Consider the following 18929-nt stretch of genomic DNA (forward strand, 5'->3'; position numbering starts at 1 on the left):
TAAGATATCTGACTTAAGGTTAGTGAAGCCAGTTTTCTCATTCAAGTAGTGTCCAGAAATAGTGAAAAATGTGTCCATATCCTGCTCTCAGCTAAAAAATTATACTATTATCTGGACTCTGCAGCATTTCTTCCATGTAAGTTTTATTTCTAACTTGAGGTCATCGAGTTTTATAATAAAATATTATACTGAACATGAAAGGAATCACTGATTCCTTATTTTCTCAAAAGAAGAAGTAAGTTTGAATTTCTCTTTGATCTGACTTCCTACTATGCCATATTCTATTATTTATTTAATCACCATGGAGTGCCTGAGGGGGGGAAAATGTCCCCCAGATTCTCTCCTTTAAAATGGTAACACTGATGGCTAATCCTGAGAAATATTCTCTTATCCTGTATGGATTTATCTTTTTGTTCTCCATGTCCTCTGCTGTATTTCTTTGTAATAAACAGCCTTTAAGAATATAACACACTGCCTCTCATATGTGAGACATGTTCAAAGTCTAGCTCAAGTTAAAATGAACACATTTGTGGAACTCATTTACTTTCCCATCGCTGTCTATCAGCAAACTAACATGTCAGGGTATTAGAACAGTTTTGCTCAAATAACACTAAAAGTTGCCACAAACAAGACTAGTTAGTGGTAAGAATGACAATGCCTGTTAGTAGAAATTAGAAAAATTTCCAGTTCAAAAATATATTAATTCCTTTTTTATAAACATTTAATTATTCCCAAAGTATGATAAGGGAGCAAGTAAGAATAACGAAAAACAATTGCTATTTATCACTTGGAAGATTATATTCAAAATAAACAATATACCATAAAACTTATAAAATACAACTTTCATTTAGGTTTAATTTCTTTCAATATCTGTTGTTAGCCAGTGACATATAAAATACTATACTACCTTCATCCAATCAACTAATATTGAGTGGCTCCCTGATATTCAGTGATAAAAGATGATTCAAGAATCTAATAAAACATTCTTTTCTGGAAAAAAATCATAGAGCAAATGAACTGAGCTTTGTCTTAGATGTAGTAAGTCCCTGAGGTATTTTGAATGGAAAGACACTCTTCTATCAATGGTTCTGAATGAAGTCAAAGATAAATAAAACATACTGAAAAATATTCAAGTAATGCAGATTATTATTGTTTTGTGATGGAGAGACTGAACCTAGCACATACTTTACCACTCAGCTGCAAACATCCCCAGTCTTTGGTGCTGCAGATTTTTGTTGTAAGATTTTAGTAATATAGGAGTATATGGAAGAAATCTTGAAATTCCCACTTTCCCAGACCTCACTCCTATGACCTTCCTAGCTGCAACTATTGAGAGCAGTCTGGAATGGCTTTTCCTTTCAAATCAGTGGTCAGACCACTGGGGCTCAGGAAGTAACAACGTTTCACTCGTGTGTTCTCACTGCTGAAATCTGCCTGCTATAAAATGTCCAAAGCTGATAACTGATTTTAAAATTCCTATCCAACTGGAAAGTAATTTTAGTTAGAAATAATAATATGATAAAAATAAAACCCCCAAATCTGTACTGTGAGTTTAGATAATTACAAGGGAAAAAACTTTATTTTAGTTTCATTGTTAAGATAAAGAATGTTTTGAAAATTGGAATTTTAAAAAGTAGATTACCCATAGGCTGGGCATGGTGATGCACACCTGTAATCCCCACGCTTGGGAGGCAGAGACAGGAGGATTGTGCAGGTTCTTTGAAGCCAGCCTCGCTGGCTTAAGAGACCCTGTTTCCAAATAAAAATATAAAATAGGCCTGGGAGTGTAGCCCAGAGGTAAAAGGGTTTCCAGGAACCCCAGTATCACCAAATAAATAAATAAATAAATAAAACCAAAAGTTAAATTTAGATTGCATATGGGAATGTTTAGAAATATAATCATGTGTTTTTATAAGGTTTCAATAAGAAATATATAGAAAACAAGATGCCTAAGGGGAAATATTCCAAAAGAGCTTCTCGTTTTACATAAAATTTAAAGAAATCTGTATTTTTATTTTATTTCACTTTTATTAAGGTATAAGACTAAGTGAAAGCTCAAAAGAAGTACCATGCTGTAATGGTTAACTGTACATGATAAATATACCACCGACTAGACCATGGCACCCAGATATTTGGTTAAACATTAATCTGGGGGTATGGGATTAAAATTTCCTTCAGTAAAATAAATTGGCCTCTATAATATAAGTGGGCACCACCTGATCATTTTAAGGCCTTAAGAAAGTCACTGACCTCTGAGAGAAAGAACTCTAATAGACTCTTTCTGGATTTAAATTATAGCTCTTTCTTCACTCACTAGTTTTGGCTTTGCCAGCTTCTATAATTCCTTAAATGTAAATCAATCAATCAATCAATCAATCATTTTCTGTCTCTGTATATATACACATCCTGTTGGTTCTGTTTTTAAGAAAATCATTATTTTCTGGAAAAGATGAAAATACAATTGTTTGTACTTATGTTCTAAGTGATAAATATGTATGTTCATTAAATATATTAACTGTGTAGAATTATAGTTAAAATGTCCAAGTTATCACAGAATATTTTAAAATTAGAATACTTCCAAATGAACTTAAGAATACAGACTACATACAGAATAAATCAATAAATAAAATAAAAATAATAAACAAAACTAAGAAATACTACTAGTGTATTGTCCATTCTGATAATTTCTGCTTTTTTTTTTTTTTTTTTTTTTTTGGGTACTGGGGATGGAACCTAGGGGCTTCTATCTCTGGGCTACACGTCCAGACCTATTTTTTATATTTTATTTGGAAACAGGGCCTCACTAAGTTGCTGAGAGCCTCACTAAGTAGCTGAGGCTGGCTTCAAACCTACGCGATCCTCCTGGCTCAGCCTCTAGAGTACTAGGATTACAGGCATGAGCCACCATGCCCAGCTAATTTCTGTCTTTCCGTGCTTAGACTATCTACAGTTAAAGCAATTAATGATAAGGCTTTATAAGTTTACTATTTTGCTAATGTACTGCATTTATTTTGGTTTCTCCTGTATTCTTTTAGAATAATTTGAAATTTCTACCATTATATTTTGTGTACCTTAATGGCTTTCTAGCTATATGTCTTCATATTTTTAATGATTCATCAGAGGTTACAATATATATTTTTAATTTATTATAGCATACCTTAAATTCGTTTTTCTACTTCATGGACAGTGTAAACACCTTAAAGCACTATTATTTTATTTACCCTACCATCCTTTATGTATTGCTATCTTATACTTGTGCTATAAATGCTACAAAATATTGTCTGTAGACTTGTTTTTTTTTTCCCACTTTTTATATGCATTCTTTAATGAACTATTTTACTATTTAAACATCACATAGAAACTACAAAAAAATTACAGCATTTCAAAATCTCAGGTATAACTCTTAAAGATGAAGTGATTTTATTTTTAGTCAGTTGTACAGTTTAGCAACAAGAAGATGCGTCTATAAAGATTCATCAGTTGATTCAGACTCAGGTTCTGCTATTGTTGTGTAAAGCATCCATGATGGTTTTATTGTACTCTGCAATCTGCTTGGTCACATTTTTAATAATTGGCTGGTAATCACTCTCTTGACTCTTGGTTGCTATGACTAATTACGTGAGTTAAGGGGAAACATTCTTAAAAATATTAATTCAACGTGGCTCAGAAAGTAACTTAATCATACTGGTATTTTTATTTATTTATTTATTTTTTAATTTTATTTATTTATTTATTTATTTATTTTATTGGTGCACTGTATTCATACATCATAGTGGGATACAAACTTTTGTAGACATACATGCACACATCGCCCAGTCAGCCCCCACCCGATCCCCACCCCATTCCCTCCCCATCCCTCCTTCCCATGCTTGGCTTAGTGGTTGACATCTAGTATTATAGCAATTTATCCAAAATTAAAAATGATAATCTCTCATAACAGTTTCATTTGTCTGATACCAAGCTTTTGATGACTTAAAGATAACATTTCAATATTTCTTTTTGTTTTCTTTCTTACCAGAAAATTTTTTTCTATTTTTTTTAGGTGAAAATATCATATATTTATATATTTATTTTTTTTAATTAATTTATTTTTTAAATTGGTGCATTGTAGTCATATATCAATCACATTGGAGTACAAGACTTGAGAGGATATACAAGCACACATCATCCAATTAGCCCTCCTCCAGCCCCCATCCCATTCCCTCCCCCTCCCTCCATCCATGAGGCAAGGCCGCCGCTTGAGCCAGCGAGGTCTGGATCAGTCCACTGAGTAGCCAGGCCACTACTGGGACCATCAAGAGTGGGATTGGTACTTGCAACGCAGCATGCACAGAGAAATATCGCAGAAAATATAAATCAGACGCTTCTCTTAATCAGCAATAACTAGGAGGAAAAGGGCAACAGGAAGAGGTTGAGCTATAGAAAGGGCCCTATAGTGAAGCAACTAATGTGACCAATCAGAGGGTATGTAATACTGGAGGACGGAGCCTCTTTAAAACGCAGGAGGTACACAAACAAATGTATCAAAGTAAATCACCAAAGAAGTGTAGACTTGTTTTAAAGTCAGTAGTCCTTTAGAGAATTTTTAAAATTTAGACTTTCATACTTTCCTACATTTCTAACCTTGCTAGTATTTTTTTGTTCACTCTTACCAGGCCAGGTGATCATTTCCCTTGATCTCCTGTGATATAAATCTGCTGGTAATAGTTTTCTTTTCCTTTTCTTTCTTTTTACCTGAAGAGTCTTTAGTGGGCATTCACTTATGAAGGATGTTCTTGTTGGGTATTGAAATATAAGTTGGCAGACATCTTTCTGAAGATTATTCCATTCCACTGTCTCTTGTAGAAGGAAGGCATGATTCTCACTGTGATTTCCCTGAGTGCAGTACTTTATTTTTCCTCTGGCTACATTTGCAATCTTCTCTTTATGCTTTGTTTTCTTCAGTTTAGTTAAGATGCATCTTGGTATGCTTTCACACTTCTTGAGATGAGCTAGAGGTTAGCATCCTTTATTAGAGTTGGAAAACACCTAGCACTTTATTTCCTCAATTATTTTTTCAACTCTTTTCTCTATTATCCTCCTGAAATTCCAATTACACATATTTAGTCTGTTTCCCAGGGGTACACAGATGTGGCATTTTCTTCATCCCAGGTTCCCCTCCACTTCTGTGCTTCAATTGGGTAATTTAAAAAATGTAAATGGTCTTACTCCACAATCCAGTGATCCTTTCTTTCAATGAGCCCTATCAACTGTTGGGCCTATTTAATGAACTTTCTTGCCATGCCATTTATTATATTCTTGAGGTCTAAAATTTTCAGAAGTTTCTTTTTTGGGGTTCCCATTTTTCTCTGCTGTAATTCTCCATCTTTGCATTTATTTTGCTCATGTTTCCTCACAAATTATTCAACATATAATAAAAATTATATTAAAATCCTTATCTGTTAATTTTAACATTCCAGTCATCTGTGAGTTTCTTTTTATTAATTTCTCTTGATCATGAGTACTTATTTCTGCTTATTCACATACCTCATAAATCTGATTGTAGGCTAGAAACGTTAGAACATATAATTAGCAGAAAATAAAATAGAAAATATCTCTCCCCCAAAAGAGCTTAATTATTTCCTCTTTCAGAAAGGTTGGATGCTAGATCTCTTGTTCAAATCAGGAGTTGGCAGGGGTTGGTGATGGCCTGTTGTCACAATTGCTACTTTTAGTAACCCTACTACTTTAAGTATTCCTAAAGTGAGGTAAGTCCTTCTCAGAGGACTCTGGAATTTAAACTCCTAGAGACGATGAGAGTTCTCTACCTTCTCCCCAAGCCTTGGGAGAACTGAGGGGTGAAGCCGACTCACATTCCGGATCTTTCCAACTCCAATCTACCTTCTCCCCAAGCCTTGGGAGAACTGAGGGGTGAAGCCGACTCACATTCCGGATCTTTCCAACTCCAATCTCAGCCAGCCACAGGGTCCTTACAGCTTCAGCGCCTTCTCCTTGTCTTGACCGTCTCTCTGCCTAGAGAGGCCTGCTCTCCTCTGTTTCTATCTTCATAAATGCTCCCATGTAGTAGTGGCTGCTGGCTTTTATTCCTTTAGAGAGTAAGGCTCATTCCTCTTTGTGATTTATTTTATTTAGGCTTCTTTATATGCACATATCTGATAAATTTTTGTTTCTGTGAGGTTTTCTCAACATTACAATAGAAGGATAGTCCTTACCTTGTACATATAAATTAGAATCAAAACTCCGTTTCCACTTAGTTATGTTTTTGTCCTTTCCCTTCTTTTCTTATTTTTGGTCATTTTCCCCCTTTACTTACTGATCATGAACTTGTTTTTAATTTTTACCAATGTTTCAGAAAGTAAATCAGAAGACAGCTGATATTCCCAAGGAAGACAGCCAATGAATAGAAGTATCATGATCAAAACCCATGCCTCTACATCACAGACCCTGCAGATCCATTCATGTGTGTGTTTGGCCTCTGTGTTTCAGAGCTGGTTTTGTTCACATTTGTATTCACAGTGCCTAACCCAAATTCCTGAAATACAGAAGGTCCTGGTGTGGTGTGGTGGGTGGTGGTGGTACGTGTGTTACTGGGAATGGAACCCAGGGCCTTGTGCACGCTAGGCAAATGTACCACTAAGCTGTCCCCAATCCTATGGGATTGCTTTCAAAAACCTTAATTTACTTATTCCTTTTTGGTAATGTCTCTAAGCTTCTATAGAAATAAAATGTATTACTTAAAATGTGTTTTCCAGATAGTACTATACTCTTTTCCAGATAGTACTATGCTATTTTCTATACTATTATCCAGATAGTACAATACTCTAGAGAAAATAGTGAAAAAAAATTATGCTGCTTGGGAAACACTTTCAGTATTTTGTTTCATTAGTCAGATCATGGTATTTTAGCCAACTAAAACTAATTTGAACTAAAAACTATATGTTTTTTAGTGTCCCTGAATATCACCAACCTTCAATTCAGGATCATGATCCAGAAGAGAAAGAATAAACAGTAACAGATTCATTATGAAATAAAACCGAGAAAGAATATGCTTTTTCCCAAAGTCAAAATACATGAGTAGCAACCTTATATATTATCAAGAAACAGCCACAGGATGTCTGAACACAAGAGACACTGTGCCAGGACCTGAAAAATCTCTGTCTTCCCTTTAATGACATTTTTGGAACTACTGGCTCCAGTTAACACTAACACCTATGAATACTATGTGAGTTTTGGAAGTCCCAATGGATCTCTATATATGACAGAGAGAAAACATGATCCTTTGATTACCTGTGTTTATACAAGAATGAAGTTAAATTTATTATACTCCAGCCGAATATAGTTTTAAAAGGCAGGAATCTTTTTTGTTAAGTTTAATATAAAGTTGTCTTTCCTAAGATTATAAGCCTTTATTATGAACTGAATTTTCTTTTTTTTTGCACTGGGGATGGAACCCGGGGGCATTCTACCTCCATCCTACACCCCAGCTCTATTTTTATTTTTTTTATTTTGAAACAAGATCTTACTGGGTTGCAAATGACCTCACTAAGTAGCTGAGGCTGTCTGTGAACCAGGACCCTCCTGTCTCAGCCTCCCAAATGGTGGGATTACAAGTGTGCACCACCATGCCCAGCTTGATTTTTGATAATTTTATACATAAAAAGTTCAAAAGAATCAATGCTAAAACTAACACGATATCATAGTTAATAAAAAAATCAAAGTATGACATAACATTTAATATTCAAAAATCAATACCCTTTACATATTGAAACAAGTTAGAAGATATATGAAAGACAGCCGGGCGTGGTGGCGCACGCTTGCAATCCCCGCGCTTGGGAGGCAGAGATAGGAGGATCGCGCAGGTTTGAAGCCAGCTGCGGTCGCTGGCTTAGGAGACCCTGTTTCCAAATAAAAATGCAAAAATAGGTCTGGGAGTGTAGCCCGGAGGTAAAAGGGCTTCCAGGAACCCCAGTACCACCAAAAAAAAAAAAAAAAAAAGAAGAAGATATATGAAAGACAGAATTCCATTTATATGAGTAATATAAATGGTAAGAAATCTGATAAAATACAAGAAATGTGCAAAACAGTATAAAGAAAACATTACATATTCTGAAATATACAAAATAGACAATTAGCCATTCCCTACTTTCTCTGCTGTAGTTGGGGTTGAACCCAGGGTCTTGTATGTGCCAGATAAGTGCTCTACTACTAGAGGTATATCCCCAGTCATTTTTATCATTATTATTAGTGTGTGTGTGTGTGTGTGTGTGTGTGTGTGTGTATGTGTGTGTGTGTGTGTGTGTGTGTGTGTATGTGTGTGTGTGTGTGGTACTGGGTATTGAAACCAGGAGCTTTTCACCTCTGGGCTATACTCCCAGACCTATTTTTTTTTAATACTTTATTTGGAAACAGGGTCTTACTAAGTTGCTGAGAGCCTCACTAAGTAGCTGAGGCTGGCTTCGAACCTGTGCAATCCTCCTGTCTCAGCCTCCCAAACTCTGGGATTACAAACACAAGCCCGGCTCTTATTTCTTATTTTGAAACAAGGTCTCACTAAGTTGCAAAGGGCCTCACTAAGAGGCTGAGGCTGTCTGAGAACCGCGATCCTCCTGTCTCAGCCTCCTAAATGCTGGGATTACAAGTGTGAGTCACCATGCTCGGCTAGACATTTCTGAAACAATTAGGGATAATTATATAAACTATTTATTAGATGATATTATAGCATTATCATTAATATGTGAAATAAGGTTAAGGTACTGTGATTATATAGGGAAATTTTGCCTCCCTCCCTTCCTCCCTCCCTCCCTTCCTTTCCAGGGACACTCTACCTCTGAGTTACATCCCTAGTCTTTTTATTTTTTATTTTGGAATACAACTTTGCTAAGTTATTGAGGCTGGCAGTTAAATTGTGATTCTCTGGTCTCAGCCTCCCAAGTATGAAAAAATATTTTTATCAGATGTATGATGAAGTTTTCAGAAAGAAAAACAAATGTGATTTTAGAGGCCTTTTTTTTTTTTACTTTCTTCAGTTTGTGGTTTAGAAAGATTTAAAAACAAGGTGGAGAATTTTATAGGGCTGAATAGACATTTAGTGATATTATAGGCAAGCAAATATTCAATGTTTTGAACATAATCTTGCACATAGGCAGAGTGAGCAGACTTTTTGAGAAAAGTTCTTAGTTTTATTTGAAAACAAACAGCAAACCAAAAACTCCACCCCTTTTCTAACACTGCATTTATCAACCATTTTGCTAAAGTTAAAAGAAAGCTAAAAAATACATTAGAATAATATGTTTATAATTTATAATATATCTACATTTTATATGTCGGTTGACTTAGTACATTTGTTGTATTAATGAAAAATATTTTTCTGGAAAAATTATTGTTTCAGATAAGAAATATGAGTTATATTTAATCCTTTCTCATTAGTTTTTGCTCCTTTACAATTAGGAAAAATGCATTTAAAAGGACAGCTATTTAGATACTGTTTAAAAGGACAGCTATTAAGATACTAATCTTAATAAATTGATATCTTGATTCTGGAGATACTTTGCATGTATTAGAAGACTACCTCTGATCATTATCAGATATGTGATCTTAGGTGAGTTATTTGTTCACTAACATCTTTTGGGAAGATGTCCAAGAATATGCTAGTCTTTAATGTTCTGTGATATTTATTAAAATTAAATTCACTAATCCAATCAATATTCAAAATTAGGATATCTTTAACTGATTTACACTAATGCCAAATAATTTTGTTATGATAATCAAGAATTAGCCAAATACCTACTATGCTCATTTTTATTTAAAAACCACCAAGAACTGCAGACAATTTTTAGTATTTGACTCTATTTCCTCAGTAAGTTCTAATAACAGACTGAAGTCTGTTTCAACAAAATCCTTTGTAACACACTGTATTCAATCAAAGGAGCCGGGTATGTTTCTAATAAAATCTGCCATGCATTTTTTTATATTGGAAGGCAAATAAACTTCAATTCTGTGTGTTAAATCATTAAAAAAAATGTGATCTGTCTTTAACAGTAATAGTAATAATTTTAGAAATAGCACCTTGAGAATCACATGTGTTAGTACAAAAGGATAAAAGGACATATTATTAGGATTCCCTTCTTATTTAGATTTCCCATTACAGTGAAGAATTAAAAACAATGATGTATGACACCAGAAGAAGCTTCCTGCATTTTCCCGCTTCCTCACTTTTTTCTTTATTGTCTTTCTGGGCAGCAAACATGCAAGCTATCTCTGAGTCACCCCAATAGTGTTAAATTCTTGCTTTTTCTTCGTTCCATAGCCTCTTCTAGTTTCTCATTTGCTTCTGTGTATTCAAATATCTTATGTGTTACAATGGCTTGATCTATATGTATGCTCCAAACCTCTATTTCAAAACATTCAGCATAGTTCTTAGCAACTGGCTTGACTTATTATAGTAGGATATTCAATAAATTAAGTTAAAATGAGTGAGCAAATTAAGTATTTTGTTTCAGAACTATACCAGAAATTTCAAACTCAATTTATCCAAAACACAATTATCCTTCTCCCGATGCTCCTATGTTTTCCAGTTTTCATTTCTATAATGCCATCTACTCATTCCCTAGATTGGAAGCCTCAGCTACCCTCACCAATCTTACTCCTCTATCTCCAACTGCTCACGTTCCAGATCTCCATGTTAACCATTTAATACCTTACTTCAGTCTTTATCTCCCTCCTCGATTGTTAAACTCATTCTGTAGCTGGCCCTCCTAGCTGGAATGCCTCTAATACTCTTAAATTGTTAACCTTCTCATCTTATAATAATTAAATACTGCCTTCTCTGTGAGGCCTATTCTTTCCTCCAACACAGCATTTGTCAGTACATATGCACACTGTACAGTATACTTTGTTCATTTTTCTTATAGCTAATATCAAACTCTGCAATCCCATTCACCTCCCCCTTTCAGGCTAGGCCTTCAGTGATTGCTGCCAGTGCTGGAGATGGGGCTGAGTTCCTACCAGCTCATTTCTAGAGGGTTCCATATGATTTAGCCCTGTGGCATCTCCCTGGTCTTGCTGTTGCCTATGTTTCCTCTCATCCCTTCCACTCCAGCTTTACCGACCTTTGCAGTTTAAAATACACATCAAGTACGGTTCTGGCTTCACTCTTGGCTGGTGATGCTATTCTCCCAGACAATACAGCTTGCTCTCTTTGTTCTGTAAAATTTGACTTAAGTGCCAGCTTTTTTGTGAAGCTTTCCCTGACTACCCAATTTAATAGCAACCAGAGCCCCGCTCCCCAGATGCCTGTGCCCCTCCATTTCTGTTATGGTTTGGAGCTTCAGTGTCAGCCAGGGGTCCCGTGTTGCAAGTCTGGTTACCAGCGATGGCACTACTGGGAGGTGGGGCCTGCAGGAGGTGAGCCTAGCAGTAGGAAGTTAGATAACTGGGGGTGTGCTTTCAAAAGGGAGACTGGGACCTAGCCTCTCTCTCTCTTTTTTGCTCCTTGGCCACCATGAGCTGAGCAGTGTGTTTTGTTCTACCGTGAGCTCCCTCCATGGTGTGCTGCCTCCCCACTGGCCCAGAATCAATGGGCCAACCAATCACAGCCTGAAGCCTCTGAAATCATGAGCCAAAGTAAATCTTTCCTCCTTATAAGTTGATTCTCTCCAGTATTTTGTCATAGTGATGGAAATTTACTAATCTTTTTTGCTTTGTTATTTATTTTTATTTGCTTACTGTACTTAATGTATGGGTGATCTTGCATTGCTCAAACCTGAATGTACAGAATTAAATATCCTTTATAATTAAAACAAAATAAAAACAAAGAACCCATTTTCCCAGTCTGATTTATTAAAAATATAATTTAAAGCCGGGCGTGGTGGCACATATTTGTAATCACTGCATTTGGGAGGCTGAGACAGGAGGATCGCACAGGTTCGAAGCCAGCCTCAGCTCCTTAGTGAAGCTCTCTGCAACTTAGTGAGATCCTGTTTCAAAATAAAATATAAAATAGGTATGGGAGTATAGCCTGGAGGTAGAAAACCTCTGGGTTCAGCCCCTAGTACCACTATATATATATATAGTTTATAGTCTGGGGGAGAAATAAAAATTTAAGCATTGAGCACAAGATTTAGAAGAATTTTTCCATAACTATAAGCAAAGAGAAGTTCAAAAGTATGCTTACTATGCTATTAACTTTTTCCCTTTAAAAGCTCAGTGAACATTAAGAACTATAAGAAGTTACTGTAGACAATACTGTTCTGTTTGATACAGACAACACAGAGTTCTAATTAGGGTCCTTGCGCTAACTCAGTTTTATAGCGGTATTACATCTCATCAGCCATGTTCACTGCTCTGTGCCTCCATGTTTTATACACACGTCCTGCTGAACTCACCACCAGGACAGTACAACTTTCTTTGCCTTCTGGATTCCCCAGTAAACTGAGAGATGTGAGGGCAGGTTTTTAATCCCTATTTTGCCCACCACATGTCAAAGTCCACGTTACAGAGTAGGTTTTCCATGAACACTACTTGATAAATTACATGAATTAATTTTTGAAAATATAAAAAAAAGTTTTTAATTTTTAAATTGAAAAACAAAAGATGTAAACTAGTAAAAATCATTCTAGCCGGGCGTGGTGGCACACACTTGTAATCCCCGCGCTTGGGAGGCGGAGACAGGAGGATCATGCAGGTTCAAAGCTAGCCGCCCTGGCTTAAGAGACCCTGTTTCCAAATAAAAATATAAAAAAATAGGTCTGGGAGTGTAGCCGGGAGGTAGAAGGGCTTCCAGGAACCCCAGTACCAACAACAACAAAAAATATATTCTATATTTTTATTCCTTATGAAATTAACTACAGGTGACTGTTTCTCATAAGGGAAAGCTGAGCAAAAAATTGACTGAAATTAGGATATTAGAACAATGTTCCAATTTTTACTTATTAAACATTTACCATATAAAATTGCTTACATTATTTTAAAAATCATCAGTCACTCCATTTAGTCATTTGTCAGTTTCCATATTTCTCATCAACTTTGCTCGCAGACTGGTAAGCAAGCTGCTGACTGAGAACAGCACAATGAGTGATTCTTTATATTTTCATTCAAAGAAAATGGCTCCTGATTTTGAAATTTAAAATTCTGGAAAATACAAATCAACATCATCTTGAGTTCTCTATCATTATTGGAAGGTCTGGTTCCTAAGTCTAATTTCCATTATTATTGACTAATTTCATTAAGTGATGGATACTAATTTCCAGAAAACATTACCAGTAAGTTCTATGGTATCACATACTGTTCACTATCCAAACTAAACTGAAAAAACCACAAAATGCAAAGTACGCACTTAACCCTTTCAGGGAAATCTTAGGGCTATCCTGAGTATGGTTTTAGCTGATCATAACCTGAGTAAAAGAGTTTCTATGGTCTTCCCCTGAATTTCCAGAGCTCTCAGTAGACAAATGAAAATGTTTAAAAATCTCAAATATTTTTTGTCACAGATTTAATTTTTAAAAATTTACTTTGAAACACAGGGATTTATAAAAGAAACAATTATTATTATTATTATTATTATTATTATTATTATTATTATAGTACTAGTACTAGTAGTGGTCTATACCCCCAGCACTTTTTTATTTTGAAACAGGGTTTCAGCAGGACATGGTGAAATATACTTGGAATCCCAGTACTTGAGAAGCTGAGGACAGAAGGATCATACGTTTGTGGCCAGCCTCGGCTACTTAGTGAGGCCCTTCTCAACTTAGTAGATAAAAATAATTAATAAAATATAGGGCTGTGGTTATATAGCTCAGAGGTAGCATGCCCCTGGGTTCAATCTCCAGTACTGAAAAAAAAAAAAAAAAAAGGAAAGAAGGAAGGAACAAACAGGATTATACTAAGTTGCTGAGGGTATTGCTGAGTTGCTAAGGGTGGCCTCAAACTTGTGGTCCATGTCTTAGGTCTCTCAAATACTGGGCTATAGGCATATGCTACCATACCTGGCTGGTTGTTATTTTTATAATACTAATGTTATTTTAATTTTTGCCTTTGGCTAGGGGAGAAAACATGAAGAGCTGTTTGCTTAGTTCTAGCCAGTGATGTCCCAAAGCAAAACTAGTAAATAAAAAATAATTATTAAAAAAATTTCCACTTTTCATTCTTCATAGAATCATGAGTGACTGAAATGGACTTTGATATAAAATATATAAAATGTTGCTGGGTGTGGTGGTGCAGGCTTGTAATCCCTGCGCTTGGGAGGCTGAGACAGGAGGATCGCACAGGTTCAAAGCCAGCCTCAGCTCCTTAGTGAGGCTCTCAGCAACTTAGTGAGTCCCTGTTTCCAAACAGAATATAAAATGGGTCTGGGAATATAGCCCGGAGATAGAAAGCCTCTGGGTTCCACCCCCAGTACCAAATGTCTGTTCAAAATATTTAGCCATTTTATAACCAATCCTCTCACCTCATCTTTTTTTTTGGTGGTGGTACTGAGTATGGAACCCAGGGGCTTTTCTACCTTCGGGCTATTTTCACCAGGTATATATTATGTTCTGCTTAAGTAGTCAAAAACTTCAAAGTCTCCTATTTCAGAATTACATAATTAAGGCCATTTTTGTCATGGAAATCTTTTAATCACTATTCTTAAAAGTTATATTTAAAAGTAATGTATGTATATATTACTTTATACATATGTACTTTATATAATATATACTTCATATCTTATTATACATATATATGTATATATATATATATATATATATATATATGTATCAGAAGGATATGGGGTTTTTGTTTTTGTTTTTTACTAAGGATTAAAAAGCAGGGGAATTCTTTCTCCAAGTTACACCTCCAGCCTTATTTATTTATTTATTTATTGTACTGGTGACTGAATCCAGGATTGTTCTACCTCCAAGCTATATCCCCAGCCCTGTTTTATTTTTATTTTAAAACAAGATTTTGCTAGGTTGATGAGTCTCGTTACTTGCTGAAGCTGTCCTTGAATCTGTGATCCTCCTGTCTCAGCCTCCCAAGTACTGGGATCACAAGTGTGTACCATCATGCCTGGTTCCTTTTTTTTTTTTTTTTGAACTAAGGTCTCACTAAGTTTCTGAGGGTGGATTCAAGCCTTCAGTCCTCCTGTTTCAGCCTCCCAAGTGCTTGGATTACAGGCGTGTGCCACCATGCTCAGCAGGACTATAAACTTTAACATAGGATGTTCAATAAAGTTAACATTCTAAGTATATAGTGCATTCACTTTCTACAGTGTAGTGGAAAGTTGATAAACATGTCAATGATTAAAGTAGTTCTGAATATAGTTATAAATACACAAACATTTGTAATTTCTACTGCACTGAAAGCTAACCATATTTTGGTATTTGAAATTTCTCATTTAGCTGGGCGTGGTGGCGCACGTTTGTAATCCCCCCCCCCCCCCGCTTGGGAGGCTGAGACAGGAGGATCACACCGGTTCAAAGCCAGCCTCAGCTACTTACTGAGGCTCTCGGCAACTTAGTGAGACCTTGTTTCCAAATAAAATATAAAATTTCCCATTTAGTAACAATTTCCTACACTCTGCTTTCAAATGACAAGTCACTAAGGTAAAATTAACTTACTCAAGATCACAAAATATAAAATAGGATAGGAATCTAAATTCAGGTGTCTTGATCTCTTTCCTAAGTGCTGTCAGGATGTCATATATTGATTTAAATAAGAAAAAATAAGAAACATCTAGAGTTCCTATGCGAGTCAACTGATATTGCTCTTAATATCTTCAGAATCATGACAATGATGATAAAATACCATAAAATCTTCAACATTATATTCAAGTAATTATTTAATTATTAAAGGCATCATTTATATTGAATTAAGAAATGATAATCAATTCTTTATAACACCTGATTTGTCTGGGTCAGATAATGAAGACTCACATAGAATTGAATTGTACAGATATGTCCTATCCCATAATGCACCTATTGGCCACATATACATTTTAAATTTAAATTAATTAGGTCACACTATCTACAATTCATGTAGTCAACAGTCACATGAGGGCAAAGGCTATTGTAATGAACCATGTGCACTTAAGAGTTCAGAAAAGAGATTTGGGATGATCACAAAAATTTAAGAATTGCTAGCATATGAGTTTTATTTAAGGAGATTACCAAGGATGTGAGCATATTCATGGAATAAGAGTCAAACCTACAGTGGCATAATATACTAAGAAATGAAAAAAAATTAACAAAAGAGAACCAAGAGGAATGACTAATAAGAGAAAAATCAAGAGTGTGATGTCCCAGAAACCATGAATTAAGAAATCATCAAATGTGCCAAACACTGCTGATAGGTCAAGAAAGATAAGGACAGAGAACTGGCAACTGGAATTAGGAATATGAATGTCACTGTTCAGCTTGAACAGATTAGTGACTTGAACAAATCTCTAACAGAATCAAGTGACTGGGAACATGTATCTGGAAACACTATTGGTGGGGGGAGCTGCAGATATGGGGGCAATTCAGTACTGTGAATAGTAACCAGAATATTTGGTAGAGTTCAAAACAAAACCTCCAAAAAATATAATTGAAGGTTCATATGTAAAATACTTAAGTGACCAGGCTGCAAAACCTATCAAACGTGGAGGCCATTCCTAGCATTAGCCACAGCCAAAAAAATATTATCAGTGGAATTATCTCTGAAAAATAATAATGATCAAACCATTTGGGAAGAACAAACCATTTGGGAAAGCTTCTAGAGTAGATATTCTGTCCTGGTTATTCTCATTCTGGTAATTATCCTAACAGTGTGATAGGTGAGTCCTGTCATCCTACCTGTTTATCCTAAATATACATTGCCATTTATTTGTTCTAGGCACATATATAAAGTTTTTAATACACATTTTGCTTAAGTGAACAGAATAGTGAGATTATAGAGCTATTCACACAGCAAAAAAGAACATCATGCCTATACTCAGTCCTTCATGTTTAAAAACCAACAGTCACCAGATACATAAGGAAAAACCACTGGCATGAAAGTAAAACATAACATATAAACAGATGAAAAATGAGCACAGAGGAAACATCAATTTAGAGAAGATAATTTAAAGACTGAAGAAGATGCAATGGCATCCACAAAACAATAGTACTAAAAGAAAAAAGGAACAAGTAAGACACAAAAGAGACTACAGAAAAACAATGAACATTGAAGAATTAAGAGAGATTTAGAATAAAAAATAAGAGGATTCCAAGATAGACTAGTTGGAAAAAGAATGGAAGAAATCAAAGCTGAATCCAAAGTCTCTACCTGAAAGAATGATAATGCAATATCCCAGAAATGAAACAGAAGAGTAAAATATAGAAGCTTCTTTCAGGAACTCAAGCTTACTCATGGCAATGATCACATTTCTGTCACATATTTGACAGTAAGTGATTAACTTACATATCTTGCTGGTAAGTTTTAGGCTGAATATTTTTTCTGAGATTAGATTTTATATTTTTGAGTAGTACATACTATAATAGCTGTTCAATTTTTCTTAAAAAATTTTACATTTGACCTTTAACAAAAAGATGCTATAGGCATATAACCTCTATAAATTTTCAAAACATAAATAAATCAATGTTAATACATTAGCTAGAAAGTGTTATAAAAGGTAAACATCAGAATATGTATAATATGAATTAAATGATTTAGCTCATACATTGGTTATGTTAGGATTAAAACATGTAGCTTCATATTCATTAAAACAAGTAAGATCTCATTTTTAAAATTTTCTACAGTTTATGTTTCTTAGTTGCTTGCTTTTATTTTTCATGGGTTGGTTGCTGATATGCCATGGGGCAAATGCTACAGTACAATCTGACAACTAAATTTTGAAGGTTCTTAAACAAAAGAAACACACCAACACACAAAGAAATGTGACTGAAAAAGAAGAAAAGTTTAGAGTAAGTTTTCTATTTTTAGCACTGGGGTAAATGCTTGAAAGTTGTAAGGTTGGACCCATGTGTGCTAAATAAACATCATAAAACCTCTTCTTACAAAACAACTAACTCGGAAATAGTGGGCAGACGAAGCTCATTTGAGTCTGCTGATTGAGAGGAGAAAAGCTTGCATTCATATTCTTCTCACCAAAGAAACTAAGAGAAATTTAACCTCATGGGAACATTAATACCAAAAATACTAAATGCATATTTCTGTGCATGAAGAACAATACATTAGGTTGATTAATAATCATTAGTTAATAAAGTTCATTTTTAAATCAGAAATTTATAAATATGTAGAATATGTCTTAAATTATCAACATGTTTGGAAATACTTGACTAAAGTGACATTATTCAGAAACATAGGGGATTTTATTATTATAAATGGGGGATAAGTTTTTAATGCTTAACTAGGAGATTAAATGAGATCACTGAAGAAATGCCTAATACTATATGAAAAATTTCAAACAGCCCCCTTAAGCCTATAATATACTGATCAAAAATCAATTTCAGAGATTCCAAATATGACAACAACTACTACTACCACTACCACCACTACAAATCCTAATAAATAAAGACTTAATCTTTGTGGAAAAGTACCATAAAATGGTCATGTGTTAAAGAGAAATTCCAAACAAGATTTACCTGGTGACCAGAAAAGTTCTATTATGAAGTCCATCCTATCCTAAGGACTTTTTGAAAGAGGGTATAGAATGATAGCAACACTAGCTATGGAAGTAATTTTTGGTCTTTGGTAGATCAGATTAATAGGATTAAGATGATTGAGTGAGTTTGATCAGCTATCTGACATACATACATATTTAGCCTATCTTTATTTTCATAACCACTCTTTTTTAAAGTTATTATTACTGAGCTAATGCTGTAGAAATTAAAGATGATAGTAATAACCTACATTTAGTTAATTATTTTTATATATTTCCTTTTGGTTGCTTAGTCATTTAAAATGTGACTTAA

General features: G+C 34.9%; 1 protein-coding gene across 1 annotated transcript in view; it reads right to left on the reverse strand.

Moving 5' to 3' along the window:
- The window catches only part of AHI1 (Abelson helper integration site 1), a gene marked incomplete at both ends in the record, with an annotated part of 198861 nt that overhangs the window by 80995 nt on the left and 98937 nt on the right, over positions 1–18929 (reverse strand). The gene's annotated exons all lie outside the window — the stretch shown is intronic.

Source organism: Muscardinus avellanarius (genome assembly GCF_963383645.1).
Source record: "Muscardinus avellanarius genome assembly, chromosome: 8".
Lineage (NCBI taxonomy): Eukaryota > Metazoa > Chordata > Mammalia > Rodentia > Gliridae > Muscardinus > Muscardinus avellanarius.